Genomic DNA, 12,845 nt, shown 5'->3' on the forward strand with positions numbered 1-12,845 from the left:
ATTCAAAGCACTCTTGCTAGACAGAAATCCTGAATCTTTCCTGATTCAGACAGAGACAAACTGAGCTTCGCATGGAAAGGAGAGAAAGGTACCTTCAAGAACACAGATTCTGCCTGTCTCAAAACTTGTGTCACACAGAGTGTGATCTGAGGCATTTATTCTTTTCTCGTGCAAGATCCCTTCTATGTTTCTTCATTTTGATGTTTATTTCAAATACAGTGACTGCAAGGTCGAAGAGGTCTCAAAGACCTGGATGGTGATAATTACAATGAAAAACAACTTCTCCCCTGGGTATCCTGAAATTTTACAGGACTCTGTGTGTGGAGGGGTTGGAGAAAAATGGTGAAAAATCACAGACACACTCTTGGGGGAACTGTTCTGTAGTGCCTTTGGTTCTTCCTGTCAGGACATGACCAGAAAGTGATGCTGGAGGAAGATAATTCAACATCCAAGAAACTGACTTCTACTGTCCTTCAATGTGGCATTTTGTCTTCAGAGTTTGATTGGGGAAAGTCACCATGAGCTATGGCATTTGGTGATGCTAGAACTTCAAACCAGGGCATACAAAACTTTTGCTAGACCAATTCTTGAATACAGCACATCTGTCTGGAACTCAGACTGCATTTCAGACATTAATACAATCAAGCAAGTCCAGAGAGATTTCACGAAAAGAGTCCTCCACTCCTCTGCTCACAACAGAATACCTTATGCCACCAGACTTCAAATTTTGTGATTAGACAATTTAGAACTTCGACATCTTCGGTCAGACCTAAGGGTAGCACATAAAATTATCTTCTGCAATGTCCTACCTGTCAATGACTACTTCAGCTTCAACCACAACAATACACGAGCACACAATAGATACAAATTTATGGTAATCTGCTCTAAACTTGATTGCAGAAAATATGACTTCAGTAACAGAATCATTAATGCCTGGAATGCACTACCAGACTCTGTGGTTTCTTCCCCTAACCCCAAAAACTTTAACCTTAGACTGTCTACTGTCTAACTCACCCCATTCCTAAGAGGTCTTTAAGGGGCATTCATAAGCGCACCAGGGTGCCAACCGTCCCTGTCCTAACATTCCCTTTTATATGTATCCATTTAATGTATTCATAATTATACTTATATCTGTTACCTGTTATTACATGCTTGACAAAATAAATAAATAAATAAAATAAAAATAAATAAATAGTTTGGTGCCTTTAGTTAGTTAGTTAGTTAGTTAGTTTATTATATTTATATACCGCCCCCTCTCCTGAGGGACTCGGGGCGGTGAACAGCCAGCAAATAAAATACCCAGATACAAAATTTAAAACAATATTAAAATCCAATTAAATCAATTTGGCCCATAGTTAAAAACCCTATATTAAAACCCCTAATTTTTTAAAACAATTCTTTTTAAAAAGAGTAGGTCAGGCCAGCCCGGCTTGATGAAATAAAAACGTCTTTAGGGCAGTTCGGAAAGCATGAAGGTCAGGGATCTGCAGTATCTCTGGGGGCAACTCGTTCCAGAGGGCTGGTGCCCCCACAGAGAATGCTCTCCCCCTGGGGGCCACCAGCCGGCATTGTCTGGCCGACGGCACCCTGAGGAGGCCCTCTCTGTGGGAGCGTACTGGTCGGTGGGAGGCTACCGGTGGCAGAAGACGGTCTTGTAAGTACCCGGATATATATACTGCATTTATACTGCATCGTTGTTTAAATTAGGGGAAAGCTTTAGGGTGGATAGAATTTTATGTTGTTAATGACATTCTATGTATTTTTCTTCCATATGGATGTAAGACACTGAGATCCTTTATATTCTGAAGTTTTCTAGTTTATTAAATAAACAGTGGCCTGTGAGTCCTGCAGCTAAAATTATGATGGTCCCGTAAGCATGGTGAATGTTATGACCTACTTTCTTCCACACCCACCTAGAAACTGCTTGGGGGGAGAATTGGTGGCCTTTCTCCTGCTTAATTGGACATACTCAGTGGTGTGGGGACCCTTTGGCCTTCCCCTCTCTGAGGCTGTGTGTTAACTCTCCCCGCTTCCCAAAAAATCCCACCAAATCAGGGGTGGGTTCTAAAATTTTTACTATCGGTTCTGTGGGCGTGGCTTATTTTGTGGTGTGGCTTGGAGGTCATGTGACTAGGTAGGCATGGCTAGCTGGTCAGAGTCATTTCTGGAAGGTCCTCGCACTTATGACCAGTCCTCGCACTTACGACCCAACTCATTTGTTTGCTGTTAACAATGATCAGCTGTAGGACGGCCCTTTGAAGCCCCGCGGCAAGAATTTAAACAGTTTTTTCCCCTCTAGTCATCAGCTGGGACTCAGGAGGCAGCAATAGATTGGGGGTGGGACCAAATAAAAGGTAAGAATAACGTACGTGGGTGGGTGGGGGGGTGGGAGGGCGCGGGGAACCCACCACTGCACCAAATGGTCAGAAGGTGCAATTGGGAATCCAAATGTATTTACTATATCTGGATAGCTGGTTGGGGGGATTACATTCTTATTTGGGGGAGGGACATTGATATGTACACTTTGGCCTATGAGGAGGAACTGGAGTTTTGAGTGATGGGGACTTGAAGGTATAGGCAGGACTATCCTGACTGTGATGGGCAGAGGGTGGGCCGTATCCCCATCGGGTCCAGTAGTTTAAAGTAGTCCCAGTGCTTCAACTCTCAGTCCTTGGTTAAAGGGCCATGGTGGCACTGTGGTTAGAATGCACTACTGCAAGCTAACTCACTGCTCAATCCAGGAGTTTGATTATGAGAGGCTCAAGATTGACTCAACCTTCCATCTTTCTGAGGTGGGTAAAATGAGGACCCAGATTGCTGGGGACAATATGCTGACTCTGCAAATTGCTTAGAGAGGGCTGTAAAAGCACTATGTTTCATTTTGGAAACAACATCCTACCAATGATGGATTTGGTACCATTGCATCCTTGTCTTTCTACACTCCCAAATTTTTTTTCTTGACAATAAAATTAGCATTTCTGAGTTTGGAACTAGAAGGAGAGCATGTGACTAAAAACAAAGGAAAGGATGATGTTTCAATGCAAGTTTCTAAATTTTGTCAACCATAACAATGTCCTGCCTTTCTTTCCCTCTCCCTCCAAACACACACACACACACAAACATACACTAACTTTTGAATTTCAATTCAGCAATTAAACCTTTTAGTGTGTCAGGAATCTTGAAGGGGGTGAGATGGTGACAATATAAGGAAAGTTTGCCTGGGATGCTCCTAGTTTTGGCTCTCAAACCAGCTCAATAAAAACAGATTCACAGAGATTATGTCTTGTGATTTTTATTGGAAAGCTTTGTAGAATTGGAAAAATGGAGAACATGAAGGGACATTCCTTCAGGCTTGGTGGATATGTATGAAAGCTTACAAGATTGGATTCAAATACATACACAGAGGCTTTTAAAGATATAGTAAATATTCAACTGAAGTCAGAATGTTTTCATTCAGGATTGATGGATAAACAATTGGAGAAATGCCATGGAAGATTATTTCAGAATAGGACTGCTGTCACAAAATTTATTTATTTATTTATTTTATTGATTTGATTTGATTTCTATACCACCCTACTCCCGAAGGACTCAGGGCAGTGCACAGCCAAACAATAAAACACATACATACAAAATTTAAAAGTAGAATAAAATCAAATTAAATAATTTTGGCCCCGACAAATTTAAAACCCCAAACTTTTAAAACCAATTTAAAATTGAATGTATAAAATACTAAAAGATATTTAAAAATTAAAAATCTTTTATAAAAGAGGGAGAAAATTAGGCCAGGCCCACCTGGTGAAATAGTAAGGTCTTTAAAGTGCGGCAGAAGGTGCGCAGATCCGGGATCCTCCGTATCTCTGGGGGGAGCTATACACACAAAGTTATACTATATGCACAAAGTTAGAAAGAATTCAGCATACCCAGCACTGAGGAATAGTCAGTGAAATTGTCAAACTTGCTGAGATGGACAGACTGACTTCTTTGATTAGAGAAAGGACAATATCTACATTTATTGATGACTGGAACACACCTATCAATGTTTTGCATAAAAAGTCCACAAAAAATGAATTTGCGATTTATGGTTGTGATGATTAGGCAGGATTTATTTTATTTTATTTTATTTTATTTTTATTTTTTATATTTATTTTTATATGCCGCCCTTCTCCGGAGACTCAGGGTGGCTTACAATGCGTTAAGCAATAGCCTTCATAATTTTGTATATTTTATACAAAGTCAGCTTATTGCCGGGTCCTCATTTTACCCACCTTAGAAAGGATGGAAGGCTGAGTCGACCTTGAGCCTGGTGAGGATTGAACTCGCAGTAATTGCAGGCAGCTGGATGTTAAATGCTGCCTTAGTAGGAGGCATTAGCCTCCTACGCCACTCAGGATAAATTATAGAAAAAAGAAAGTTACAATGCAAGTTTAGACAGAAAAATTAAAATATTTCTCTCTTTCTTTTTGTTTTTCTCCGCTCTAATTTACTTTATATTAAATTTTACTAGGACATTCCCCCAGGAGGAAATTTAAAGGATCTTGTGCCAAAAAAGCCTCACAAATAATGGAATTTTTAGAGCCTCTCCCAGCAACTACAGGTAGTCCTCGAGTTACAACAGTTCATTTAGTGACCATTAAAAGTTACCACAGAACTAAAAAGGGGATTTATTACTGTTTTTCACACAAGCATCCTTGTGGTCACATGATTTACATTTGGATGCTTGACCACTGACTCACATTTATTTATTTATTATTTATTTATTTATTATATTTCTATACCGCCTTTCTCCCATAGGACTCAAGGCGGTGTACAGTCAAGAAAAATATAGACGCACAAACATCATAAAATTGCTAAATTAAAATTATTACTTAGTTTGGTCAATTAAATAAAACCCAGAATTAGTTAACATTTATGACAGCTGCGGTGCCTCAGGGTTGTGTGATCCTCTTTTGTGACTTTCTGACAAGCAAAGTGAATGGGGAAGCCAGATTTGTTTAACAACCGTGTTTCTAATTTAAGACCTGCAGTGATTCACTTAACAAATGTGGCAATAAAAGTCGTAAAATGGGGCAAAGATCGCTTCACACATTTCTCACTTAGCAACATAAACTTTGTGCTCAATTGTGATCGTAAATTGAGGCTTATCTGTATATATTTCTGGCATATCAACAAGATTCCTATTGTACAAATGCCGTGTTTCAAAAACCTGGGTGTGGCATCTTAAGCTGCAAGTTGGTAAAGGTGATTGGACAGATATGGTTCCATGAAGATTCAAAAAAGCTCAGCAAACGTATTTGAATTTTATTGTACAAAATAGCAGACACAATCTTCCAAACACCCTTTAATTATGTCAAGGAAAATTATTGGCCTACTTAGGTATGGAGAGCAGCTTGGACCAATTTATTGGTGTAAACTTTTGGAAAAGTTGAGGCTTAAAATTCCTCTGTCTCACATTTATACTTTTCTTCTAGTCGTAAGATGCTCCTTTGTGTTAAGATCTGACCTCAGGATGATAATGTAGCACTTGGGGATGAAGATGCAGCCCAGCAGAGCAACACTGGAGGACAAGATGGAGAAGACCTGCACAGCCACCATGTATTTCCCTTTGGTGCTCAGGTAGGTGGGCACAAAGGAGATCCAGACGCTGCAGAAGACCAGCATGCTGAAGGTGATCAGTTTGGCTTTGTTGAAGGCCCCAGGGAGATTTCTGGCCAGGAAAGCCACTGTGAAGCAGATGGCAGCCAGGAGACCCATGTAGCTGAGGGTGATGTAGAACATGACAACAGAGCCTTCATTACATTGCAGGATGGCCACTCCAGGCTGGGATTAGAGGTCTAAATCAGGGAATGGGGGAGAAACTCCAAGCCAGGTGGCATATATGATGATTTGGACAGCAGAACAAGAAAGGATGATGGAGTTGGCCAAACTCTTCCCCACCCATCTCTTCACTTGGTTTCCTGGTTTTGTGGCTAGGAAAGCCAACACCATCATGATTGTTTTAGCCAAGATGGAAGAAATGGCAATTGAGAAGACAATGCTGAATACTGTTTGTTGGAGAAGACAGGTGGCTTTCCTTGGTTGGCCAATGAAGAGAAAGGAGGACAAAAAACACAGGAGGAGGGAGACCAGGAGGATGTAGGAGAGGTCCCGGTTGTTGGCTTTGACAATGGGAGTTTCTCAGTATTTAATGAATATAATTAAAACAAGGTCTGTGCTTAAGAACAAGAATAGGGCAAAAGACACAAGAATGATGCCCAGATTTTCTGCATAAGAAAGGAAGGTTATAATTTTGGGGATACATTGGCTTCTGTCCTCATTTGGATATTGATCAGATGGACACTTGGTGCATTTTTCTGTATCTGTGAATAACAAAATAACTGTGTTATTTTTTTAAAAAAAACTATCACTCCTTTCGCATTTTAAGAAGTAGCTTCTTGGGACAATGTCTATTACCAGGAACATTTTCCCAAATATATATATGACGGATGGAGGGAGGGACGGAGGGAGGGAGGGAGGGAGAAGGAGAGGGAAAGGAGGGGGAGAGGGGGGAGAGAGAGAGAGATGGAGGGAGGGAGGGAGAGATGGAATTTGAAGAACTTTTAAGACCGAAGGATTTTGTTTTGTATATTCCTAGAAATATACAGTATTAGAGGTTAATGATGAATCAGTTGTTCTTTCTAGATATCTATTGAGATTCTCAGTCACCCAGGTCATGGAATAGAATAGAATAGAATAGAATAGAATAGAATAGAATAGAATAGAATAGAATAGAATAGAATAGAATAGAATAGAATAGAATAGAATAGAATAGAATAGAATAGAATTCTTTATTTGCCAAGACTGATCGGACACACATGGAATTTGTCTTGGTGCATAAACTCTCGGAGTACATAAATGAAAAGATACATTTGTCAAGAATCATAAGGTACAACACTTAATGATAGTCATAGGGAAACAGTCAATATAAATCTTAAGGATACCAGCACAAGGTTACAGTCACACAGTCATAACTCGTAAGGTTACAGTCATAAGTGGGAGGAGATGGGTGATGGGAACGATGAGAAGATTAATAGTAATGCAGATTTAGTGAATAGTTTGAAAGTGTTGAGGGAATTATTTGTTTAGCAGAGTGGTGGTTGTCTCAAAGGTACTTTTTCAGGAGGCAACTGGACTTTCTGGTGAGCTGAAGAATCTTCTTGAATTAGAAGCGAAATGTCTTCAAAGGAAAATCAGAAAGTCCAGCTGCCTCTTGAAAATGCACCTTTGGGACTTTCTAGCTATGCATACTGAGTCCTACAGGGTGGTATGTCTTAATATACTGGATTCAGAGGATGTTATCTTGTAAAATCTACTAAACTGGCAGAGAAAACTAGTTAGGAAAATAATATAGTATGGCTAATGGAAGCAGTGGTAATATGAGTTGGATAAGGTGTCCCTATAACTGTCCACAGCATGTCCTTGTGGACAAACAATACCTTCCCAGTGATCCTCACAGGGGAAGCCCATATAGATTCCATTGTAATAATCTTTCCAATAATTATCCTAAAATAATTCCTTAAGTTTCAAAAAAATCTGATCTTCCTAGGAGTCAAAATATATAGAAGGCAGGGGTGAAATCCAGCAGGTTCTGATAGGTTCTGGAGAACCAGTAGGAGAAATTTTGAGCAGTTCAGAGAACCGGCAAATATCAACTCTGGCTGGCCCCAGAGCGGGGTGGGAATGGAGATTTTGCAGTATCCTTCCCCCAGGAGTGGGAAGGGAATGGGGATTTTGCAGTATCCTTCCCCTGGAGTGGGGAGGGAATGGAGATTTTGCAGTATCCTTCCCCTGCCACGCCCACCAAGCCACGCTCACAGAACCGGTAATAAAAATTTTTGGATTTCACCACTGATAGAAGGAAACATCCAAACCAAAAAAAAAACAGAACAAATATTTTATCTTGTAAAGCTTGTCCAATCTGCCACACCCTGTTATCTCTTCCCATATAACATTCATCTTCCTCATCTTCTAATTAGATAAGAAATTGTGCCGTTTTAAAATAAAGAAAACCGTTGAGCTTCAACCTGTCTCTTAACTTTGACTTCCATGAAAATACTCTGGATGAATCCTCTTCCACAAGACCTCCTTCTTCCTTCCTTCCTTCCTTCCTTCCTTCCTTCCTTCCTTCCTTCCTTCCTTCCTTCCTTCCTTCCTTCCTTCCCTCCCTCCCTCCCTCCCTCCTTCCTTCCTTCCTTCCTTTCTTCCTTTCTTCCTTCCTTCCTTCTTTCCTTCTTTCCTTCCTTCCTTCCTTCTTTCCTTCTTTCCTTCTTTCTTTTTTAATGTTACCCACCTTCCTGAGTGGAAATTGTCCCCCCCCCCCGGACAAGGAACACAGAACATAGCAGCAAATTGGCTCTCCTTCTCGCTTCCACTTGATAAATCCAGGATGGCATTTTTCTACACATTTGGACTGAGGCAGAGACTATTCAAAAGAAAAGAAAAAAACAACAACAAGGAATGCCAAAGAAAATATGTTGGGACTAAACATTCATAGAAAATAAAGGCAAATATGAACATTAGCCAAAGAGTCTTCATTTAGATAACTCTCTAACTTGTTCCAAATAGTTGCAGGAGATGCAACAACTGACAAGACAACTGACAGGTTTTTCATTTAGTTCATCTTTTTTGCTTTTGGAATACATCATTGCAATAAAGGACTTTTCTACTTAATAAAGTCTGGAGAGATGGAATTTAAAAAAAGATGTAGCCATCAATTGTCAAACAAAGGGTTCCTTGTTATAGCTGTATTAACTTTATTAACATTAATTCCTCCATTTTTCATATATCCATAATTTTAATGTACAGTACATTCAAATTTAGAATAAAATTTATTCTGAAAGACTTATTAAAGTTTTATTCTATTAGATTTATGAAAATAGAATAAAACTGTAGTGAAGGGGGGGAAAAACCCCTATGACTGGTACGATCTGCAAAGGTTTCTTTGAGACTACATAAAACATTACAAAGCTGCTCCCCTTTCAAAGTACAGTATATAGTGGTTCCTCGGTACTCAACAGCTTCAAAACTCATCAAATTTGGTACTTGACTCATTTTGATGTGGAAACATTATCCCAGTACTCATTGTTTGCTTGGTACTCGATGAGCTGTGATAGGAAAAGGGGAAAGGCCATAGAGAATGGACAGGAAATCAGCTATGCCAGGAAGGTTACTGACATAGAAAAGAAACAGACAGGAAGTCCATCCTGGCCAAATTAAAGGGTTATGTGGTAAGTCATGTGGTTTGTTTGGCACTCATCATTTTTAGAACTCGTTGCTCCTCTTTGAACCAATTAACCATGAGAACTGTGGTACCATTGTAGTCTAAAATAGTTTCTCAGTTAAGATACATAGGAAATAGCCCTTAGAATTAGAGCTGTCAAACTTAAAAGGAGATATTCTTTGCTTATTTGTAATTTTTTTTTTTCTTCCATTTATATGGCTGCCATCTTGGAGACTAAAAGTGAGTGCCTAGTTTCTAAAACTGTAATTAGATGATATAGAGATAAGGACATGAGAACATGTCCCTCAAAAAGTCAAACATCTTTTGCTGTGGGAGATGAATGTAAGTATGAACCCCTTGTTGGCAAAAGTTATTTCTAAGGCCCAGCTAGATATCCAAGACAAGATCCTTTCAGCTGAAAAATTGCAATTAGGTGACACAAATTGCTATAAAAGACAGACCCATGTTTGTTATTAATTAAATTTGGAGCCTCATTTCTGCCCAGAGAAACAATCCTGATAAACAATATCACTCAAAGAGTTTTCAGATGAAATTAATTTAATTTAATTTAATATTTAAATTTATATACCACCCTTCTCCCGAAGGACTCAGGGCGGTGAACAGCCAGAAGTAAAAAACATCAAACACAAAATATAAAAACAATTTTAAAATGAATTAAACAATTTGGCCCGACAGTTAAAATCCCCCATTAAAAATCCAAATTAAAATACACAATTGGAGAGATTAGGCTAGCCCGACTTGACGAAATAAAAAGGTTTTGAGGGCCCGACAGAAAGTATGTAAATCTGGAATCGTTCGTATCTCCGGGGGGAGCTTGTTCCAGAGGGCAAGTGCTCCCCACAGAGAAAGCTCTACCCCTGGGGGCTGCCAGTCGACATTGTTTGGCCGACTGGCGGCCCCCGAAATGCCCTCTTACAAGCCAAAGGCCAAATCTAAGTAATATTTCCATGCAGATTGTTGCTTGTAACTTGCAATATCAGGAAGGGCTTTTCTCTGAATGAAAGTCATGCTTCATTGTTCCAGTTTTCTGGGTCAGGACTTTATCTCACATCAAGCCAGTCATTGTGGTTTCAGGTAAAGAGAATCCTTTAACCACCTTCAAAAGAGCAGAAAGCCTATTGCTCTATCCCAGTGGGGTGAAAGGAAACCATGGATAATTCTGGCCACATCTGGACTGCTTAAAAACATTACTGACTAATGGACCTTCCTTTTCAGGGGACAATGTCCCCAGTTAGGACAATTTGGATGCCGAAGCATATTTGCCAAAGGGACCAAGAAGGTCTTTGAATCCAGTCTTGATTGAGTTTCATTGGATTCAGTCCAAACCTGAACTTGGGAACTGTTTAAGAATTGCCTTCTCCTTTGCTATTCTAGAAAAAGGAACAAGCAGAGTTGAGTCTATCAGTACCACAATTGCCAGCACTTGAGGGCCTCTCTCGTCAGTTTTATGGCGATACCAGATTGCAGAAGATGCACAAAAGACCCATGACCTATGTCCTAAAAATATGTCACTCAGCATCACATGTTGGGACAGTGCAGAATCAGCTTCATAATTGCTTCATATTTTAGCATGTAGAGGACATCTTAATCAATAGTAAATAAATAAATAAATAAATAAATAAATAAATAAATAAATAAATAAATAAATAAATTTATTTCTATACCGTCCTTCTCCCGATGGACTCAGGGCGGTGTACAGCCTATTAAAAAACACAAAAACAAACATCAGTTAAAAATAATTAAAATTATTACATAATTCGGCTGAAATTTAAAATCCCAAAAATTTAAAACCCAATTTAAAAATCATTAAATTGATAGCCCGGCTTGGCGGAACAGCAGGGTCTTGAGGGCACAGCAAAATACATGGAGGTCGGAGAGCTTGCGCATTTCCGGGAGCCGTTCATTCCACAGGGCAGGGGCTCCCACAGAGAAGGCCCTCCCCCTGGGTGTCACCAGCCGACATAACTTGGCTGATGGCACCCTGAGGAGACCCTCTCTGTGGGAGCGAACTGGCCGGTGGGAGGTTGTTGGTGGCAGAAGTTGGTCTCGAAGGTACCCGGGTTCTATGCCATGGAGCACTTTAAAGGTGGTGACCAACACCATGAATTGCACCCGGAAGACCACTGGGAGCCAGTGCAGTTCGCGCAGGAGGGGTGTCACGTGGGCACAAAGCTTTCCATGTGGTCTTAGAAAACTGAGATTTTTACAATCAGGAGGTTGTGAGTTTGATCCTAGGTAGAGGCAGATATTTGGTTTTTTGATTTTTTTGTGGCTGTGTGAGGTTCCTGCTTGTTGCAGGGGCCATTTCGGGTCTAGCACAGCTGCTTTTACATTGTGGGTGAGCCAGTTGTGTTGTGTTGTGTTTTGTAGGTTAAAAAAGGGCAAAGCAGTGACATTGACTTGGCCACACCCACCCAGTCACCTTACCACCTTACCACCAAGCCCCGCACACTAATTAAGCCACGCCCACAGAACCAGTAGCAAAAAAATTTAGATTTCACCCTTGAGTGACAGCCCATAGAAGAGACTGGATTCCCTCTCTTCTCTTTGCTGGAAATAACATTTAACTCAAGTATGATCCCTATTCATGAATTTCACTCATGAACCTTACATGCTTGGATTGGCTGACACTTTCATCGTGGACCAATTTTGACTTTGGAACAACTTTAGATGACTCTTTTGCAAGCTCCTCTTTGAAAAACAGACTTGGCAGGCAAGTCCTGGCTTTGTTCCACATTTTTTGGGAAATATTATTAGAAGAAAATTCTGGTTCAAATCCTGATTGGATCTTCCAAAGAGCACACAGCACAAATTGCTTGAGGCAAAGACGATGTTTATTTGACATGGTTACGTTTATAAAGCAGCTTTTCTATTGTCCCCAGAAATGTTTGAGGATTATGTTGGAATTTAATTTCATTAGTCTTATACTGTTCATATGTTTATTTGCTTCAGTTTTAAAAAAGCTTAATTTTCACATTGACGCAAAGAAAAAATACAAAAGCACAATAACTACAACAAAAAAATTCAATGTTATGAGTCTAATTAACAATTTCAGTCATTTCCCTACTTTTATCATTAGATGTTCCTTAGTGTTTAGATCTGGCCTTAGGGTAATAATGTAGCACTTTGGGAAGAAGATACAGCCCAGCAAACCAGCACTGGAGGTCAGGATGGAGAAGACCTGCACAATCACCATGGACTTTCCTTTGGTGCTCAGGTAAGTTGGCAGGAAGGACACCCAGACACTGCAGAAGACCAGCATGCTGAAGGTGATCAGCTTGGCTTCGTTGAAGGCCCCAGGCAGGTTCCTGGCCAGGAAAGCTACAGTGAAGCAAATGGCAGCTAGGAAACACATGTAGCCAAGGACAACATAAAACATGGTGACAGAGCCTTCATTGCATTGCAGGATGATCACTCCAAGCTGGGAGTTTAAGTCAGAGTCAGGGAATGGGGGAGAAATTCCCAGCCATAAGGCACAGATGAAAATTTGGCCAGCAGAACAAGAAAGGATGATGGAGTTGGCCAAGCTCTTCCCCAACCATCTTCTCACACTGTTCCCTGGTTTTGA

This window comes from Pituophis catenifer, unplaced genomic scaffold (assembly GCF_029215685.1).
Source record: "Pituophis catenifer annectens isolate HBS135680 unplaced genomic scaffold, rPitCat1.0.hap2 SCAF_2, whole genome shotgun sequence".
NCBI lineage: Eukaryota > Metazoa > Chordata > Lepidosauria > Squamata > Colubridae > Pituophis > Pituophis catenifer.